At 35.6% G+C, this 20445-nt stretch overlaps 1 protein-coding gene across 1 annotated transcript in view; it reads right to left on the reverse strand.

The window, feature by feature from the left end:
* The window catches only part of KCNE4 (potassium voltage-gated channel subfamily E regulatory subunit 4), a 73695-nt gene that overhangs the window by 44883 nt on the left and 8367 nt on the right, over nt 1-20445 (reverse strand). The window contains exon 2 of the mRNA XM_031957963.1: nt 11626-11821. The gene's annotated coding sequence lies outside the window, so the exon portion shown is untranslated. The remainder of the gene's footprint in view (nt 1-11625; nt 11822-20445) is intronic.

The following is a 20445-nucleotide window of genomic DNA, read 5'->3' on the forward strand; positions in this document are numbered from 1 at the left end:
TATATATATCCTTAGTTTCTAAATTACTAATGCCCTTTAAACAAATAATAGACACCTGGGCACTCATGACTAAATCAAGATTTTTTTTTTAATCTTTGAAGCCCATTTGTTTTTAACTTCCCTTTTCCCTACAGACTCATCAAGGGAGTCCATCTAAACAAAAACCCATGGAAAATGTGAGCCAGAATGATGACAGCTTAGAGAGCAAAGACAGCAAAGCAGGGCCAGAGTACAATGTGAGAAGTGATGCTCCTGTCTATTCCCACTCTGGAGACATTGTGAACTTGCATACCAGAAACAATATCATTCTCAAAACCAGAAAAGACCTGAATATGAATTCTACTTCTGTTACTTACTACCTGAGTAATTTTAGACAATTTATTGGATCTCTGCTACTCAGTTTTCTTCACCTGTGAAACTGGAATGATTTTAATACCTAAAAATTGACTTCACAGGATTATCCTGGAGATTGAATTTAATGAAGTATATAAAAGCTTTGTAAATGTTGGCTCTGATTATGGACTAAAGAACAAGATGGACCAGATGAAGAAACTGAATAGCTTTTGATTTACACTGGAAAGTTCATTAGAGATGTACTTTGTTTATGTATATGCATTCTTTTCCTACTAAAATTGGAGAAGAATTTAATAGATATGTCCATAAAATGTGTACAAAAACAAAGCAAATCTTAAATGGCATAGAAAAGTAAAATAAAGAAATCTTTTTTTTAAATAGAATGTTCACAAAAAATATATTTTTCCTTTAATTTATCTGTTCAATATATTTTTATTCAAAATCATAGGATTTAAAATTAGAAGATCTGAATTTGAGTCATTTCTGTCACTTTGATCTTGATGGTTACCTCATCTGTAAAAAACAAGAGGACATTAGATATACAGACTACACCAAATGACAATCTCAAGGAAATCTTTTGTAAACTATCAAGAACTATTCAAATATGAGCAATTATTATCATTTAAAATTAGCATGGAAATGTTGTCATTCGGCCATTCAGTTATGTCCAATTCTTCATGACCCATGGACCGTAGCAGTCCAGGGCCTTTTATCCTCCCCTCTCCCCTGAAGTCAGTCCAAGCTCATGTTCATTGCTTCCATGAAACTATCTATCCAAGCTCATGTTCATTGCTTCCATGACACTATCTATCCATCTCATCCTCTGCTATCACTCTACTGACCAGATCAAGTCCTTAAATCTATTTATCAGCTCCACTTTATATTCCTAAGAGATGTTATGTAGGTCATTCTTATATGGTCTGATGATTTTCCCTACTTTTTTCAGTTTACATTTGAATTCTGTAATAAGAAATTCATGGTCTGAGCCACAGTCAGCTCCAGATCTTGTTTTGACTAATTATATATGGCTTCTCCAACTTTGGCTGCAAAGTATATAATCAATCTAATTTCAATTTTGACCATCCGATGGTATCCATGTGTAGAGCTGTTTTTTGTATTGTTGAAAAGTATTGTTTGTTATGATCAGCAAGTTATTTTGATGAAACTTGATCAGTCTCTTTCCTGCTTGCCTATTATTCCAATTGTCTTTTGATTTCCTATTTTAGCATTCCAATTCCCTATGATGAATAGGACATTCTTTTTTGATGGTGTTGCTTGATGTTGAAAGTCTTCCTAGAACTGATTGATTTTGACCTCTTTGGAATCAGTGGACATGCTTATGGTTTTGTCTTGTATTTGAGTAGATCCTAACCTTTTCAGTGACTGTGAGGATAGTCCATTTCTTTTCAGACATTCTTGCCCAGAGTAGTATATGTAGTGATCACCTGAATTATATTCACCCATTCCAGTACATTTAAGTTCACTGACAGTCAAAAAGTCGATGTTTAATTTTTCCATCTCCTGTGACTATATCCAGTTTACCTTGGTTCATATATCTTACATTCTAGGTTCCTATGTCATATTGATCTTTAGCACTGGACTTTTCTTTCATCATCAGACTCATCCCAACCGAGCTTCCTTTCAGCTTTGGCCCAGCCACTTCATTAGTACTGGAGTTACTTGTATTTTAGTTTCATAGCACTATATGCAAGCCCCTCTGCCATGACAAGGCAGTGAGGTATTACAAAATTGGAGAAAATAAAACATTGTCTTCTCTACATCCTTTTTCTTAAAAAGAAAGAAAGAAAGAAAGAAAGAAAGACTCTGCCAACTCTAGGAAAATAAGCTTGATTTCAATTCCTAAAGAAATTCTAGAAAGAATCATTAGAGAGATGATTGATGAATAAATCAGAAGGAAGCAGTCATTACAAAAAGTCATCTTGATTTTACCAAGAATAGATCATGCTAGATGAACTTCATCTACTTTTTATCTTTTCTATTCCTTTGGATAGGATTACTAACCTTGTAGGTAATGGAAATGTAGATATATCTTACCTACATTTTGCTTGTTTGAGGCATTGTTTATATATGTTTGTTTTTGAGACTATCGGTCTATCATCTTGCCCAGGCTGGAAGTATGGGACCTTTTTCCACTACTGATTAGCACAGGAACTTTGACCTAGTATATTTGCATAAAATCCATTCCTTTGGTGAAAAGAACAACTGCTTGACTTTACATATCTCTCTTGGGGCAGAATTGTCATGAGAGCTTGGGAGAACAGAGACCTTTTCTTCTTTACTGCTTTGAGAGAGTGCACCCATGATTCTAAACCCTCTTTGGAGAGAAATCCAGAATAAAAGAGAAAAACTTAGGAAATCAGACTTTGAGAGAAAATTTGCCACTGTTCCCCACCCCCAACATGTTCCTGATTTCCAACTTGTGTCTCTAGGGACCTTCAGGGGATTTCCCAGTGGGTAAAATTAAAAATTCTCTCTCAGGCAAGTTAAAATATCTTACTTCCAATAGGAAATTTAGTTAATTCTAATATTTTCTATTAGATTATCTTCCATTTAACCTCTCTGATTCCTTTTGGATGTTTGTTTGGACAAATGGATTTATATACTATTCACTATTTGTGATGACCTTTTCTGTGACTAACATTGGTGAGCAAGATCCCAGCTTTTGGATATAAGCTATATCATATTTAAGTGATTTAAGCAGCTTAAACCTAAAAAGCATTTCCTCTAGACTAATATGTTGAGAGAGGAACAGATAGATATAATTCTAGTTCAATACACTCTCCCTATAGAAAACAGTGTTACTAATCTAGTTGCTCCCATTTCTTGCATACCTTCAGGCAAGAATAAAAATTTTTCATGAAGAGTATGGAGAATAAGATTTCAGAGATATCTATTCATGATTCTTCTTGAAAAACATTTAGATTAAACTCATGTGGATATACACATATCTACATGGACAACACACACTCTGTATCAGGAAAAACCTAACAATTGAAACTATCCAAAAGTAAAATAAGAGGTTAACGTTCCCTAAAAGGTGATATATTCCTCCTCATTGGAGCTCTTCAAGCAGATTCTGCACTATCATTTGTTATATATCGTAGTGGGAATTCCTTGGATACATGGGTTGCACTGAATGACCACTGAGGTCCCTTCTATTCTTCAAATTCTGTTTTTCTGTGATGATATACTGTTTCCACAAGCATTATTACTTCTCTCTTTAGAAATGTTCAATCAGAGACAAGATGGCTATTTCTCAGGGATGTTTTATAGGGAATCAAATATTGCTTGAACATTTTAATATTGAGGTTGTGGGTTAGGGACACATGATGTATATGGTATATTATGAAACATACCAGCATACTGTATGAAAACTAAAATTATACAATTTTAGCAACCAATTTTTTTGGTCTTTCAATATTTATGAATTTTCAAAAAAATTAAAAACTAATACTGACAGTACATAAATTAAAAATAAGGGGTGGGGAAGTACTAGTTGATTTAGCTTAACCTAAAGCAAAGCACTGAAAATACTTGTGATTTCATGGATATAGGGAACATCCATATGAGGAAACTCCTTCTACCATTGAAGGTTAATAATTTCTTTACCATTTCTGGAATTGCTTAGTGAACTTGCCCAGAGTCATATGTGTATGTGTTAGAGGCAGGATCTGAACTCAAGGTTTTCTGACTTCTGGGCCATCTCTTTACAAACCAAGTGCCTCTCAGTATTCTGTTAGGTTACATAGTCGCAACTAATGATGTAGAGAACAATGTAGAACACTCCAAAGCATTGGAGAATAATAGTAGATACTATTTAAATATATTGAGACCTTCTCTGTAAGGAGATAAAGATTTTCTTGTATTACCTGAGAGTTTTCCTGTGTATTAGAAGAATAAAGTGACCTAATATTGCTCATCTTTGAAGATTCAAGTTTCTTTGCATTTGTAATCCCAAGACTAGGAAATTTGTGGGCTAATATCTGCAAGATAAATTACAGAATTTGTGGCTTTGTGGGAAAAAAGTCCTCTCAACACAGAAATGGACAATTGATTTTCCCTATTAAGAATGTTTTCTGTGTCCAGAAACCTAACAAATTTCCAAAATGGCCTGACGCTTGCCTAACATGCCAAGTACCATAGTATGACTGATAGGTCTATGTGCTGGAGATATTGCAGAAACAGAAATCAATAGCCAGGAGTTCTTGCAGAATTTTTTTTGTCTATTCTAATGGCTTCTCTTCACTGGTTGTGAGCACAGTTCTACAGACATCACTGAATGAATACTTGATTGATTCAAGTAGGTCACCAAAATGACCGAAAAAAGCATTCCATGTCCAGTTTGCATTCAATCAATGCAGGCTGGGCTATTCTGGTCAATTTAACAACTTTAATCCCAATTACTCAGCAATCACCTAAATCAAAATCTGTCTTGTATCACATATAAACACACATAAACTATAAGAAAAGCTTGTTTTATCTCCTCACCACCCCCCAGGTAGCTATTTGGGCAAATTTGACAATGACAAGGAACAGGCTTTGGTTCTTTCAAGCTGTGTACCTTAATTCATTCTGTTTCTTACATTTGGAAAGTCATCTTTCATACATCCCTCTCTTGTCCTTCATCCCCTTCCTTTGAAAGTTTACCTATTCTTTAAAGGACAATTCAAATGTTGCTTCCTCCATAAAGACTTCTCCACTCCCTCCAGTTAGTAATAACTTTACTCCAGATGAACTTGCATAGCATTTCATTTTTATCTCTCTTGTGTATTTTTAATATTTTTATTATGGCCATTTTTGACTGGGCTATGACTTCTAACTAGAACATAAACTCCATGGATATAAGAATAGAGTTTTTTATCTAAATTCTTATATCTCCTCCAGCATCTAGTACAATGTTCTTTCTGTAAATAATTAATGCTTACTGTAATATTTAATACTGTAAGTACTTAATACATGTTTGTTGATTGAATACAGATGGAATTTGAATACAGATCCTCTGATTCTGAAATCAACCCTCTTAATTGAATTAAATTGTCCAAGATATCCCAAGAACTTTTCTCTTTCCCTTCCTTGATTCTCCCTAGTTAATAATGTTCCCTTGCACATTGAAAATGCAATCAGCTATATCCTAAGCAAATCAGAAGCAGTCAGGCCATTATATTTTAAGTATCTGCACCTTAATGGATTTATATGAATTCTGAGGAAGACAAGCCTTCAGATAGATTTTCTTTTGAATATATTTTCTCTATTTCTGATCCTATCAGGAATTGACAGCATCAACTTTGCAACTATTCCAAGAAGAATCTCTTCCTTTTGCAGATAGATGCTTCTCTTTGTCTCACGCTGTGAGATAATGAAAATGGCGTCAACACATAACCAGGCCCTGGACTTGAAATTATCAGTGCTTTCCTTTGATCTTCCTTCTGCTCAAAGTCCACTGAAGTCTGTTCTGTGACTTTAGTTTTGTTTACATAATAGATACTTCAATCTCCAGTCATGTTTCAGTTTTTCCTAAGGGGGAAAAAAAAACATGCTACCACCTCCAGGATTCATGAGAAAAATTAAAAGTATAAGCCAATTAGCACTCATCATAAAGAAATACTGAAGAGTCTAAGTCATCAGCAAGGGATTATGTCTGAAAAAAAAGTTAGTCATGCAAACTATATACACTAATAGAATTAAAAAGAGAGAAAGGGAGAAAAATGATAGCCAGCATCCTAAGGAAATAAAAGGAAAAACTGACAATGGGATAGGAGCACAGAGGTGAGAGACTTAGTCCCTCCTGTGAAAGAGAACTAAGTAGAAGTAATTGAATAAAAAGCACAAGAAGGAAATTGGCAATTGCAAGAAGACAAAGCATCATCATTTCCTATTTCATGCTGTGTCATCCTCCCAGAGAATTGGAGCACTGTTATTATCTTCCTAGTATTTCCAGAGGTTTTGTGAATGAAGCACATTAAGTGTCACAGGAAGGATAAAGAAAGACTGAAACACAATATGGAAAGGACATGTTCAAAAATGGAAGTTTTGATGCTTGGTAGGTTTTTTCAATTTATAAATGACTAAATGATATCCACATTTCTTTTATAAACATTTTAAAATTTTGATTTATATATTTTGTTTTAACTCAAGATAAGTATCAATAAAGATGCAGACAAAACTCCCCAAGAAAGTCTATTCCTCAAAAAAAATTGATACAAAACTTTTTGAAATGCACTCACTATTTTCCCCTTTGGTAGTTTACCATTGGCTAACTAGAAAAAGGATGTACATTTTAACTTTAATAAGTCAAGCCAAAGATCCATATCATCCATCTCTCTCTCTCTCTCTCTCTCTCTCTCTCTCTCTCTCTCTCTCCTCTCTCCCCTCTCTCCTCCTCCTCCTCTTCCTCCTCCTCCTCCTCCTTTTCTCCTTCTCTCTCTCTCTCGTCTCTCTTTCTCTTTTCTCTCTCTCACTCTCTCTTTCTCTCTCTCTCTCCCCTCTCTCCTCCTCCTCCTCCTTTTCTCCTTCTTCTCTCTCTCTCTCTCTCTCTCTCTCTCTCTCTATATATATATATATATATATATATATATATATATATATATATGTGTACAATGCTAATATCTGGGGATACAAAGAAATGGAAAAACACAGTCCCTACTTCCTAAGGATTTTACAACCTAAGGATGGAGACAACATGCAAACAACTATGTACAAATGAGATATGTTCTGGATTGATTGGAGAAGAATCTCAGACAGAAGATGCTAAGATAAAGAGGACCAGAAATGACTTCTTATAAAAAATCATATAATGGATAGAGTTCTGGGCTTGGAGTTAGGAACACTCATCTTCCTGAGTTCAAATGTAGCCTCAGACACTAGTTGTGTCACCCTGGGTAAATCACTTCACCCTGTTTGCTTTAGTTTCCTCATTTGTAAAATGATCTGAAGAAGGAAATGGCAAACTACTCCAGTACCTTTCCCAAGAAAACCTCAAAATGGGGTCATAAAGAGTTAGACACATCTAAAAACAACAATTGAAGTAATCCAGAAAAGCCAGGGTATAGATAATAATTTAGTACCAACATCATCCATTAAAATTTCCTAACATCTTCACACAGTTTCTACTGATAAACCAAAAGAATTGCCTACTAGGGGAAACGCAAGGAATATCATCAATTATAATAGTCATTCAAAAGTTATTTGTATATTATTTCTGGGCATAGCTACTACCTGAATAATAATGGGAACCCAAAAGCTGAAAGAGTATTATCTCTGTGCCTATGTTTATACTGCTTGACCTTATGTGAAATGCCTTCCCCTCTGACTACTGAAATGCTACTCAAGACCTTAACACTTAGCCTAACCCTAAACCACAAAACCTTCCATGGACAGACACTAAAGCACTCAGTGAACTCTCTCTCCAATACATTCTCATTACTTACTTACAGATTCCTTCAGTTAAAGCTGTCATCTGCTACTCTAGCTTCTTTTTCCACAGAGGGAGTATATTATTATTCTTTTGTGAGACTGTCCCAGATCAAACTGTCTTGGGGTAACTGATCAATACATTTTCAAATCTTTTCTTAGAAAAGTCCATGTCCTCTCTCTCGCCCCCTCCCCCCTCCCCTTTCCCTTTCCCTTCTTAAGCTCTCCCTCCCTCTCTCCTTCTTACCCTTCTTACCCTCCCCATCTCCCCTTCTCCCTCCCTCTCTCTGTCTCTCTCCCCCTCCCTCTCTGTCTGTATCTCTCTGTCTCTCTCTCTCTCTCTCTGTCTCTCTCTGTCTCTCTCTCTCTTTCTCACACACACACACGCACACACGCACACACACACACACACAAAGCATTGAGTCAAAAATTATAAATTCAGTTATAAAGACCTAATATATTCAATCCTTTCTTACCAAAAGGAACTCAGTCCCTTTGGTTACAACTCTTCCTGAATTTCTCTGAGGCTGGTGATCAGCACATTCACCACTTTTCACTGCCTTTTTCATCATGCTCCCAGCCATGTGAATTGCCTTAAAATTTCTATATGCCTCTAGTAGCTCTAGAGGGAAGGGTCAGTGATAACAATATTTGTCTTAAATTACAGTTATTATGGCAAAAAAATCTTCCTCTCCCTTATAGTGAAGTCTCAGAATATCTAGTGAATAAATAGACAAAGGGTACAAATTTCATACCTTTCTTAACATATACAGATTCCTTCTTTATAAAACTAGGCTAATAGCAAGTTTTATTGTCTCTGAATAGCAAATAGCCCATTTTGGTAGCAAAAGGGGAATATCTCTCGAAAATAATCACTTCAGTGATCTAATTCATATCTTGTCAAAAAATTTCCCCTGCTAAATCTCCAAGGCACTAAGCTTCTTTTTATGAAAAAAAAAGCCTAAAAACATACATTGGGATAAGTACCCATTGCCACATGCTGATAGCTCATTTATGTTTACTGGGTTGAATTAGGAGTTCTAAGGGAATATTCAATTATACCAACCTAATCCCTCAGTTATCTTTAACTATGAATAACATGAATGTAGATATAAGGTGCATGTGTTACCCATGTAACTTGTATACATCGACATGGGTTGTCTATGCAGCCTACAGTGAGGAATTGATAGATATTTCTAGAACCTTGCCCATCCCTCTTCAAAGGATATTTTTACTCCAACATGGAAAGGAACAGAAGAAGGATCCACAAAGCTGATACCTGTGTTCTCTTCTGAGAGAGGGGATGCTGAACTAGCTATCTGTTCACCAAATAATTCAAATTTAGAGGAACAATTTTTGTATATTCAAAAGCATCAAAGCTGCCAGTTTCCCTGATCTCTCTCTCCTCATCTCCATCTCCAGGTTTCTCTGGCTTTCATCAATTCCCACTTAAAATTTTACTTTCCATAAAATTATATTCCTGATCCCCCTTAATGCTAATTCATTCCTTCTGTTAATTGTCTCCAATTTATCCTGCATATATTATGTTGTACATAGTTGTTTACATGTTGTCTTCCACATTAGGGTATAAGTTCCTTGAGAGTTGATCTTTAGTATCCCCAGTGCTTAGCACAGTGCCTGGACATGGTAGTCAATAAATGTTTGTTGACTGACTGCTCACAATCACTAAAATGGAAGGAATAATCTCAAACTTATATCCATAAACTTGATTCCTTCCCACCAAATTACACAAAAGACCATCACAAATAGTGCATAACAAGTAAGCCCATTTTTCCAAAGAAATAGTGAACAGAAAGATGAGAAGTTTTACAGATTAAACTGTGACAAGAAATAAACAAAGTGAAGGCACTTTCCCACTGGGAGCTCAACCAAGAGAGAACCCCTGATCTTAGCCAAAAGGAAATTCCCTGAAATCTCTAGGGAAACAAACTGGAAATCAGGAATATATTGAGGTACCAGTTCCTCTACATGACTGCCACTCTCCAAAGTCTTTTTTTTCTCTTTCAAGGGTCTTTCCATGAAGAACGTCTGGGATCCCATGAGTCTCTTTTGAAGAAGTAATGAAAAATATGTGTTTCTGTTATCCAGTGCTCTCTCACCAACTCTGCCCTCCATGCAGGCATACAATACTGAATCATGATTAAATTGGCCTAAACATCAGTTTCACAAAACACCTCATACTTGAAACCCCAATTTTATAGAGATTAATAATTGCATATTAATGCAAGAAGTATTGTCACCAATGAATGCCTCCTTTCATGGAATGGGACAATACTGGAGAGACAGAAATTCATAAAATGATAGAGAATTTTCCCTGTAAATTATAGCTGTAAGATCACCATTTTATGAGGGAAAAATAACATCCTGATCACCACATCTCATATTACCTCCTAGAATAGCAAGAAGTAATAGAGAGAAAAAAATCAAGTTACAAAAGCTTGGTAAGAAATCCAAATGTAAAATCATTTGACTGTTAAGGGTGAAACCGAGAAAAGAACAAAATGGATAAAAATTTTAAAAGATCTTCCATCAGAGAAATATATAGTTGGAAAACAAAGTTGGCCTGTCATGTAGTAGAAGAATAGGATAAAACAAAAATAAGACCACTTACTCCATTGATATCCATGAAATATCAAGAGCTCTACAATCATTTTCAGTGTAGTAAGAAAGACACTGTTTGGTTATTTGGGACAAGCCAGTGATGAGACAGCATGGATTGGGTGCTAGAGAGAGTACCTGTATCCATAGAATCAAAATCCATCAAAGTGTCCAAATAAACTTCAAAAAGTTTTAGAGGAAGGGATCATAACACTTCCAGGTACTATCTGTCAAGGTATAATTCCTGCTTTTCCCCAAAGTTCCTGGATTCCATTAAGTTGGACTCAGCTTTCTTTCTCCCTTGCCAGTGTTGAATCAAAAAATAAAGATCATGTTTGCCATGGTTTGCACAGTAATGTTGGAACCAAGTTAATCCATCCTAGGGGTACAAATGCTAAGTACTTGTTCTTGGTTCTTTTAATCTCTCCATTAGAAAACAGCTACAAAACAGATTTTCCCACAAACCTACCATTGTACTAAATATACTCAAAATGTCTCAAAGATCCACTTAAATCTTATTCCCTCGCCTGAGGATTTCAGAAAACAGAAAAGTAGCAGTAAGTAGGGTTTCAAAGTCAAAAAGATCAGACTACTCCCCCCCAAAAAAACTCTAGGGAAATATGACTGCAAACAACTCATTAGAAAGGCTGAAGCAAAGCCATCTTGAGAGAAATCCAAAATACTCAATCATTATATGAAATTTGTCCTTCAATGCTTTTTTTTTCCTTTGGCATTATGAAAGTTGGAGGAAAAGGAAAAAAGGATTTACATATAGAAGCATTCTAGGTCTTAAGCTCAAATTTAGCATACCCTCAGAAATTCCTCTGGGAAAGAGATAAATAGGATCTACCTATCCTTTACCACAAGAATATCTATGGCTTCTGGAATGATCTATTTTAAATGAAATCTAGTCCTTTTTCCCAATCCAAAATGTCTCTAATTGCACCCTAGAAATGTTGACATCAGCTGTCTTGTGAGTCCTGAAGGAAAAAAAACTAACCCAATTAACAGTCATTGACTATGCTGTCACATCTCCAGCTCCCCAGCTCCAGGTTTGTTGCCATAGTTACCTATGAGGTACAGCAACAACTGCTACTCTCAAAATTAAAGTGTCACGGAACAGAGACTACCTGCATGTCATTTTTCAAGCCATCCCCCATAACAGGCTGCTTATTAGAAAAGAATTCTTTATTCCTTCTGGCTAAGCCAACAAATACTTACAAAATCTAGTCAGGGAGATAAGAGCTTGTGTCTGTTTCTTTCTTTTGGATCCTTTCCGGTGGATAAGTTGGTCCCTTGCTGTTGATATAACAGCTACTCTTCAGCCTCTGCCTCTGGAGGGCACTACTCTCTTGTGACATCACAGCTATGGGTCAATCCAGTCAATTAAGCTGAGACAACAAAATGTCAGCCATAGCTGAAAAAGGAAAAAAGTCAGACAAACAAAATTGTCAGCTGAGATGACCATCAACTGAATCACAAAGGTTATGCAGGGATCTGACCAAAATTAGAGAATAATACTGCCCTAATAAAACCCATGACATACATAAAGCTGTCATATAAGCCTGAGAGAAATCAATTATCTGCTATATCTTCTACTCTTTGTCTTCAATGGAGTCTCCAATTCCTCTTTCCTTCTCAGACATTCCAGTACAATAATTCTTTCTAATCTGACTTTTCTCCATCTACAATCTTGTGACCCTATTATACCAGAAAAACTTGAGGCAAGCCAAGACTGGTTTTTCATCTTTAATGTGGAGAGTTTAAGCTAGCTGACCGGATGGGCCTCTTGTCCAAAGCATTCGGTACAGATAAACCGAGACAGAGAACTCATATAGGATTTTAATTAACAAGGGTTGGCAAACGGAATACATAACCTGAATATACAATCTTATAGGGGAAACAAAGGCAGATAAGGAGAGGAAGAACAATGGGAGGACAGATAAGCCATAATTCCAAGAAAGGATCATAACTTAATGCTGAAAGGATAGGGGTCAACATAAGAAGGTTGAGGGCAGTAGACAGTGAGGTGTAGTGCAATACTCAAAAGGAGGGGGAATCCTAGCAAAGAGCGAAATAATGGAGCTGGAGTTTATGACACAATGATATATAAAGGTGGTCAGAGCTTCAAGATTTTTCATGGGCTCTTTTTTTAAAACTCAATTCCAGTCCAGGAAGGAGGGGGATGATTATGACCCATTATCCAGCACTCAACAACCTCATCTATAGTTGAACAACTTAATTGTTTCCCATCTTTCCCTTGTCCTGTCTCCATTCACAAGCTGCTCATCTCCACCCTGTCCATCCTCTGCCTTCTCTGATCATACTCCTAAACCACTGAATTTTACTAAAAGAAGTCACAATATGAGAGTCCACTATAAGTGCTGCTTTATCTCATTTGTGCTTCATTATTGCATAATAAATCTTTTGATCTTCATTGATTAATTCCCAATCACAATCTCTTCAGTTTATCTTCTCTTTTCAAGTCACCAATATATCCTCTTCACCATCTAAGATAGTGATGTCTTTTCAATATATTATTTTGAGAAAATAGAGGCCATCTTCTATTCCATTCTATAATCTAAGCTCTCTTTGTCTTTACTTGTCTTCTCATTTACTCTTTTCACTAAAGAAGAAGTGGCTAAAATCTTTGCCAAGGTCAAATACTACTATGAATAAACTTAATGTCATCCCCTGCAACTCCTTCAAGAGATTATTCCATCATTATCATTTGTCCTTCTCTTCCTCTCCTCTCTTTCTGTCTTTTTCTCTCTTTCCCTTTCTCTCTCAGCTTCTATTTCTCTGGACTTATCTATGACTCTCTCTGGCTTTGTTGCCTATATACTAGTTTTTTGACTTGGCCATTCCTTCAATAAATTGTCTTATATCTCTCAATCCTTTAACTTCTTGTTGTTCGGTCATTTCAGTTGTGTCCAACTCCATGACCCATTTGATATTTTCTTGGCTAAGATATTGGAGAGGTTTGTCATTTCCTTTTCCAGCTCGTTTTATAGATGAGAAAACTGAGGCAATAGAGAGTGTTTAAGGATGGATTTAAACTCAGGAATATGAGTCCCAGTTTTCCCACATCCCCATCCAACATTTATCATTATCTTTTTTTTTTCATCTTAGCCAATTTGACGCTATCCTAGTTGCCCCTAACTCCTTAATTGCCAAACTACTAAAAAAAATTAGTTGATAATAGCTGTTTCTATTTCTTCAACTATTTACTTACTTACTTCTCTATCCCTTGAAATCTGGCTTCCAATTCTAGATAGAATGAACACGTTGCATAATAAGAGAAGGATAGGGTGTCCCAAAAATCTTAGAGCAGTTGGAGTTTATTAAAGTTGTATGGATTATTACAGGACTTCAGAGGATGGGATTCCTGTGCCTCTTTTGCAGATATTTTAGGAGTGTCATGACTCTAATACTTACTAAGTGACTTTGGCAAGTCACTTAACCTCTATTTGCCTGTTTCTTTGTCTGCAAAATGGGGATAATAATAGCATTTACCTCCTATTGTATATTTTGAAGCTACTTTTATTACTATGCTACTTGCTTTTAGCTAATTAATTGTGTCTTATATGATTTTTTAACAATAGCTTTTTATTTTCAAAATATAGACAAAGATTGTTTTTAATATTCACCTTTGCAAAACCCTGTGTTCCAAATCTTTCTTACCCTTTTCTTCCTCCCCAGGCATCAAGCATTCCAATATATGTTAAACATGTGCATTTTTCTATATATATATTACCACATCCCACATCCCCGTCATGCTATACAAGAAAAATCAGATCAAAAAGGGAAAAATGAGAAAGAAAAAAAAGCAAACAACAAAAAAGGTAAAAATACTATGTTGTGATCCATATTCAATCCCTACAGTCCTCTCTCTGGATGTAGATGGCTCTCTTTATCACAAGTCTATTGCAACTGGCCTGAATCATCTCATTGTTTCAAAGAAGCAAGTTTATCACAGTTAATCATCACGTAATCTTGCTGTTGCTGTTTACAATGTTCTCTTGGTTCTACTCATTTCACTCAGCATCACTTCATGTAAGTCTCTCCAGGCCTCTCAGAAATCATAATTTCTTATAGAATAATAATATTCCCTAACATTCACAAACTATAACTTATTCAGCCATTATCCAACTGATGGGCATCCATTCTGTTTCTAGTTTCTTGCCACTACAAAAAGGGCTTCCACAAACATTTTTGAAGTGTTGACAGTTTTAGACCTTGAAGTCCAGGCAGAATTTTAATATGTATAGTTAACACAGAAAACATTCCAGTGAAAAAAATTACATGAGAAAAGGCACAGAGATTTTTAAATATGTCAGGTATGTTTGGTGAACCCTGAGCAGTCTAGGGTGACTGAATTATCAAGCTCATGTCCACAATTTTTAGAAAATGACATTTCGGTGGCCAATTGGGACAAGATCATTGGAGTCTCAAAATGTCAAGTTAAGAACTCTTGCTATTAGTACACAATGGGAAGTCATTGACAACTTTTAATTAGGAATGGGATCTGATTCAGCATCATTAGATGGGGAGTCAATATTGTGGGATGGGAGAATGAGACAGAATATCAAAGACATGTGAGCAAACAGGAGCAAGTACCAACTCCTACTTCAAAGTGAGACAGACTAGAAGTCAGAAATGAGGATGTAGCAGAGATTTCTGATGGCTGAAGTTACCTCATGAATAATTCAGTCATCTTGCACCTTACTCCATTGAACATAGAAAAGGACATAGATTGTCATATAAAAGGACATGCTTCTGAAGGACTTCCTCTTAATGAGTTAGAATCTGGCCTTTCTTATAATCAGAAAGGTTATCTTACTGATTCAAAAAAAGATACAATTAGAGTGTTTAGTAATTTTAGGGAGATGAATTAGGCCTACTCTTGCACTAATGGAAACATAACTTCATTTCCTAATTTGGTCTAACACTAAATAGAGAATGGCTCTCAATCAGATTATGATAAAAAATTAAAGAAACAATCTATAGAGTCCATCCATCAATATCTTGGATAGACACTGGAAAATAAGCAATAAACTGAACAGAAGAAAACGTTAGTGGAATGCTTTGGGGAAACTGCAAAATCCTTTTAATGATCAGACAATGTATGAGCAAAATAAAGATGGAATCATCACAAGGGGATTGCTCATCACATGAGGAGCAATCCATGTATAGCCATATGCTCCTCTAGTACCCTCTCAATGTCAAAAGAAATGGAAAAATATTCTCAATGCATTGGGTAAAACCCTGATGGTGAAGATATAGCAACACATGGAGAAGGAATTTGTTAGGATAAATCAGAGGGAGGAGGTTCATTTAGGAGGTTCTGATAATAGTACAGGAGAGGTAAAGAGCTGGATTTGGTAACTGTAATGGAATGGTAACATTTCTGGTAACTTGTGAAAAGTTGTTTCATCTTGCTGATAAGGGCAGAAACCACATTTCAAAAAGTAAGTAAGGGCTTTGGGATAAGTGCCAAGTGAAGATGTGAGGAGAAAATATATATGAATATGGGAAGGAAGGAAGGACTTATGATAGTACCTTTAGAGAGTAACAAAATCAAGGTGATGATATTTTTAGAGAAGAAGAAGCCAAAACACATACATATTAAGAAGGGAAAACAGAAATAAAGATTAAAAAAGAACTAACTAATGAAATAAGGTCACATAGAATATAAGAGAAATTGAATCAAGAAAACAAGTTAACCTTGAAGAAAGGAGAAAACTTTTATTCTGAGAAAAAAATAGATAAAGAAGATTGATGAAGATAAATATTTGAAGCCAGAGAAGAAGGAAATTAAGGGAATTAATGTCAGATTGACTTAATATTCTCAATAAAATAAGGACCAAAGTCATCTGCAGACAATGAAGGGGTTGTAGGGAGACTGAAGGCTGGAGGAGTAAAGATTTGAAACTCTCCCTTTGGGGAATAGGAAATGGGCCCAAACAATATGACTGCTTCTAGCACTAACGCAGAGAAAATATATAGTGAGATTTATCAAAACTGGGGATTGTTAGGATAAGCAAAAAAATATGAGATTCTATTGGGAATATTATGGAAATAGATGATCTTGGGGGTCCAAAGTTGGGTAGTGGGACAAACAATACAAAAAATAATATTATAATTATAATAAGGAATGAACTTAATGATATTAAAGGGCTAATGTTCATAATTGAGTCAACAACAGATTCTCTATCAATAAGAAAAAGAAAAAGGTAGAAGGAGAGGCCTTGGATAAAAGAGGTGTGTGGGCAGTATAGGATAATGAATAGGAACTATCCTTAAAATCAGAATTCAAGCCTGACCCCTAAAACTCCATAGCTTTATGACTTTTAGGCTTACAGTGTCCCCAGACTATTCTCTAAGACTTGAAGTTGCAAAGCATTGGCAGAGATAGTTTATAGAAGAATGTTTCAATATTCCAGATTCCTATGCCAGTGAAATTTCAGGTCCTGCCTAAATACATGGAGAAATATATGTTACATATTATCAAATACAAAAAGACATATATTCTCTTATTCACCTCAGGAAAAATAGCCATTTCTATGAAATAATTCAAGAAGTACTGACTTCTTTGATTCAATTTACTTGAAAAACTTATTTCAGAGATGATTTAGGAAATGGAAGGTATTTTGTAATCCTATTCTAAGTATTTAGCATCTGTCAATCTGGAAAAAATAAAAGCAGAATTTATATAACATTTCAAGTTTACTAAGCACTTTTGCATGTTATTCATTTAACCCTCACAATAACCCTGAAATACAAGTATTTTTATTATTTTCTATTTACAGATGGGCAAGTTGATGCAGACCGAAGTTAAGTGATTTGTCCAGAGCCTCCAAACTAGAAAGTATTTGAAGCAAGATTTGAACCTGTCTTTCTGACTCCAGGTTCTATATTCTACTCAATTTATCACCTACTTGCCTTGGAAAAAAATACATATCATGTCATTTATTATTTATCACTCTTTTAACTTACTTTGATTATATCACTTTAATACTCAAAAAGAAAAAATCCCCAGAAATGCTCAGAAGAAAAATTCAGTTCATCCTACAAATAGTTTGATCAAGTATTGCTAAAAATTCACATTTATTTTCCAATCTCCATGATCCAGATTCTGGAAATACCTAGATTCCTTGAGACTGTGTAATAAAAAAAAAAAGATATAAATGAGTCATTGCAAATAAATTGTTGGGTCACTGTGTGATTAATTTTTAGTCAGAGGAGCTGGATTTAAATTATAGGCCCGACTACTCACTCTACCTTTGTGATCATTTTTAAATAATTTCTTTCCTCTCTGAAATTCAATCTCTGCATCCACAAATGAGAGGTGATTCCTAAGGTTCCTACCAGTTCTGATTCCTACAGTGTTTTGTTTAGCAGTATTTTACAGTGCTCCACAGGGACAAGAGAACTTTAGAGAATGTATTGCAGGGCTATGGACCCAGTGTTTGCCCAATCCACACTAATTGGATTGAATTAAATTATAGTTCTTCTGATTAGCTATTCTTGTCCAAGCCCTAAGGAGGAAGATTGAGCCTGTTTTATTCCCTTGAGAGATAGAGAAATTAAGACCTGGGGTTATTTAGAAAAGAATCCAAGTTCACCCAGCAGGTCAAATAGCAAAGATGGGATCAGACCTTTGGTTTCCTGACTACCTAACCCCAAAGTCAGCTTGTGAGCTTCCCCTTAGTTAGAGATGAAATTGAAGTTAGGAAGGGCAAAGGAAACTCTAATTTAATTGCTAGAGAACATGGTTTGGTTAGGTTGGTCATGGATGATTAACTCTTATTTAGGTTTCTGATACAAAAAACAAGGAGTGGACTCACCTTTAAATTCCCAAAACTTTTGTTAGGAATCAGAAAAGACATATGTATAAATAAGCTCTCATTAAAAGAAGTACTTTACCGCCCACATGGTGTTGGAAATCTATTGGTTCGACAGAAATGGGCATACAGTAAAATAAAAAGTATACCACTTATGTGGCATTGGGACATGATGCTCATGTAGCATCAAAGAGTGGGTGTTCTCCAATCTCAATTAAAGTTCTCTTACAGTCCTGGGATGAGGAATTCCTGCATGGCTATCCTAAAGCAGACATTCCCCTGCCTTGGAGATGGACTTGGTTTCAGTTCACACCAGCCTTGAGGTCAAACATCCTACAGACCAGTGGTCACTGGCTAAATAAAGTTTTCAAGGTGCTTTAGGGCTGTTTTTATGATTTTCCTATTTTTCCTAACAACTCTACAATCTACCTATTAAATAGCCTTAAGAGACCAATGTTAAGCAGTCAGATGACTAAACTCCTAGTAATAAAACATAAGTGATTTCAGAGAAAGATGGTAAAATGTCTGATTGTAGAAAGAATACAAGCTCTGGAATAAAGAGAATCTGGATTCAAATCCTGCCTGTGATGCTTATCAGGAGTGTGATCATGTCATTTAACCACACTAACTCTCAGTTTCCTCATCTGTAAAATGGGCAGGGGAGATTAGCTGATTTCAGCTCCCTTCAAGCTCTAGATTTGTGATTCTGCACCAAAACAACAAAATGTACATGATAATGTTGAATATCTATGACATCAAGAGATTTAAAAACCAGGTGAAACTCTAGAAGCCATTGAGTCCAACATCTTTTCACAGAGAAGCAAACTACAGTCAGAGAGGAAAATGGTGCTTTAGGGAGTTCACAAAGCATTTTACATTTGTAACTTCATTTGATTTCATTTGATCTTCACAACAACTCTAGGTAAATGTTATTATTATCCCCATTTTTACAGAATGGAAAACTGAGATCGAGAGGTTAATCATACATTTAGAAAGTATCTAAGGCAAGATTTGAAATCAAGACTTCTTCCTGACTCCATATCCCTATCATAGGTGGCCTAGTGGGTGGAATGCTGCAGCAGGATTCAAGAAAATGTGGATTCAAATCCTACCTCAGACCGTTCCTAGTTGTGTGATCTTGGGCAAATTATTTAAATGCTGCTTGTCTCAGTTTCCCCAATTGTGAAATGAAGATAATAATAGCACCTATCTCTCAGAGTTGTTGTAAGGCTCAAATGAGGTAAGTTTGTAAAGTATTTATCACAACGCCTGGCAAGTAGTAAGCATTATGTAAATGTTAGCTTTCATTCAGCACCTAACCCAATGTATGGCACACAGTAGGTTTATGTTTATTGAATTAAACATCAGCTATTAACAGATGAGTCAAATTTCAATCTAATTAAATTTCCTGTTGGGTCAGAACCAGACAAAAAAAATGTAACTGGGAACTGTTTAACAAAATAAATAAAAATATAACTACAACATAGATAATGTTAATTTGTGGGTTTTTTAAGGTAGTATGCAGCCTGCAAGTATTCCTTTCTATTGACTTTGACACCAATGTATTGTCCTGTTCCCTCTCAGAAATCAATCTTCCAGATGAGTGGATCTAGTTAAATTCTAGAGCTTCAGAAAGGACATTTTATCAAATGAACAATCTTCTCTGGTCTTGAGAATAGTTTATGACATGCTCTTCATATATCTCTTTATGAATCTCCAAAATTAAGAAGAAATGCAAAAGGAGACATGGTGAAGTTTATGTTCTGGCTTCAAGCAAGTGCTGGAAGCTAGAGATCAAAAGTGAAACCCAGAAACAGTGAAGTAAGAATTATAAATAAAGCAATTAAATTATGTAAATGAAAAGAATCAAGGATTTTGTGAAACACCAGAGATACAACTACCAAAAAATGCTTGTTGACCAAATGACAAAAATGAAATAATTCTTGCCTTGAAGGAGTTTATATTCCATCATCTATCAAAAGCATAATTTTTTTTGGGGGGGGAGCAAGGCAATTGGAGTTAAATAACTTTCTCAGGCTTCAGAGGTAGTAAATGTCAAGTATCCGAGGTCACAAATGAACTCAGATTCTCCTGATTCTAAGACTGGTAATCTATCCATTGTGCCACCTGACTTCAAAGAAGGAAGTTGCTTAACAATAATTGGCATTTGGGGTTAGAAGCCCATGATAAATTC

Source organism: Sarcophilus harrisii, chromosome 3, assembly GCF_902635505.1.
Source record: "Sarcophilus harrisii chromosome 3, mSarHar1.11, whole genome shotgun sequence".
Lineage (NCBI taxonomy): Eukaryota > Metazoa > Chordata > Mammalia > Dasyuromorphia > Dasyuridae > Sarcophilus > Sarcophilus harrisii.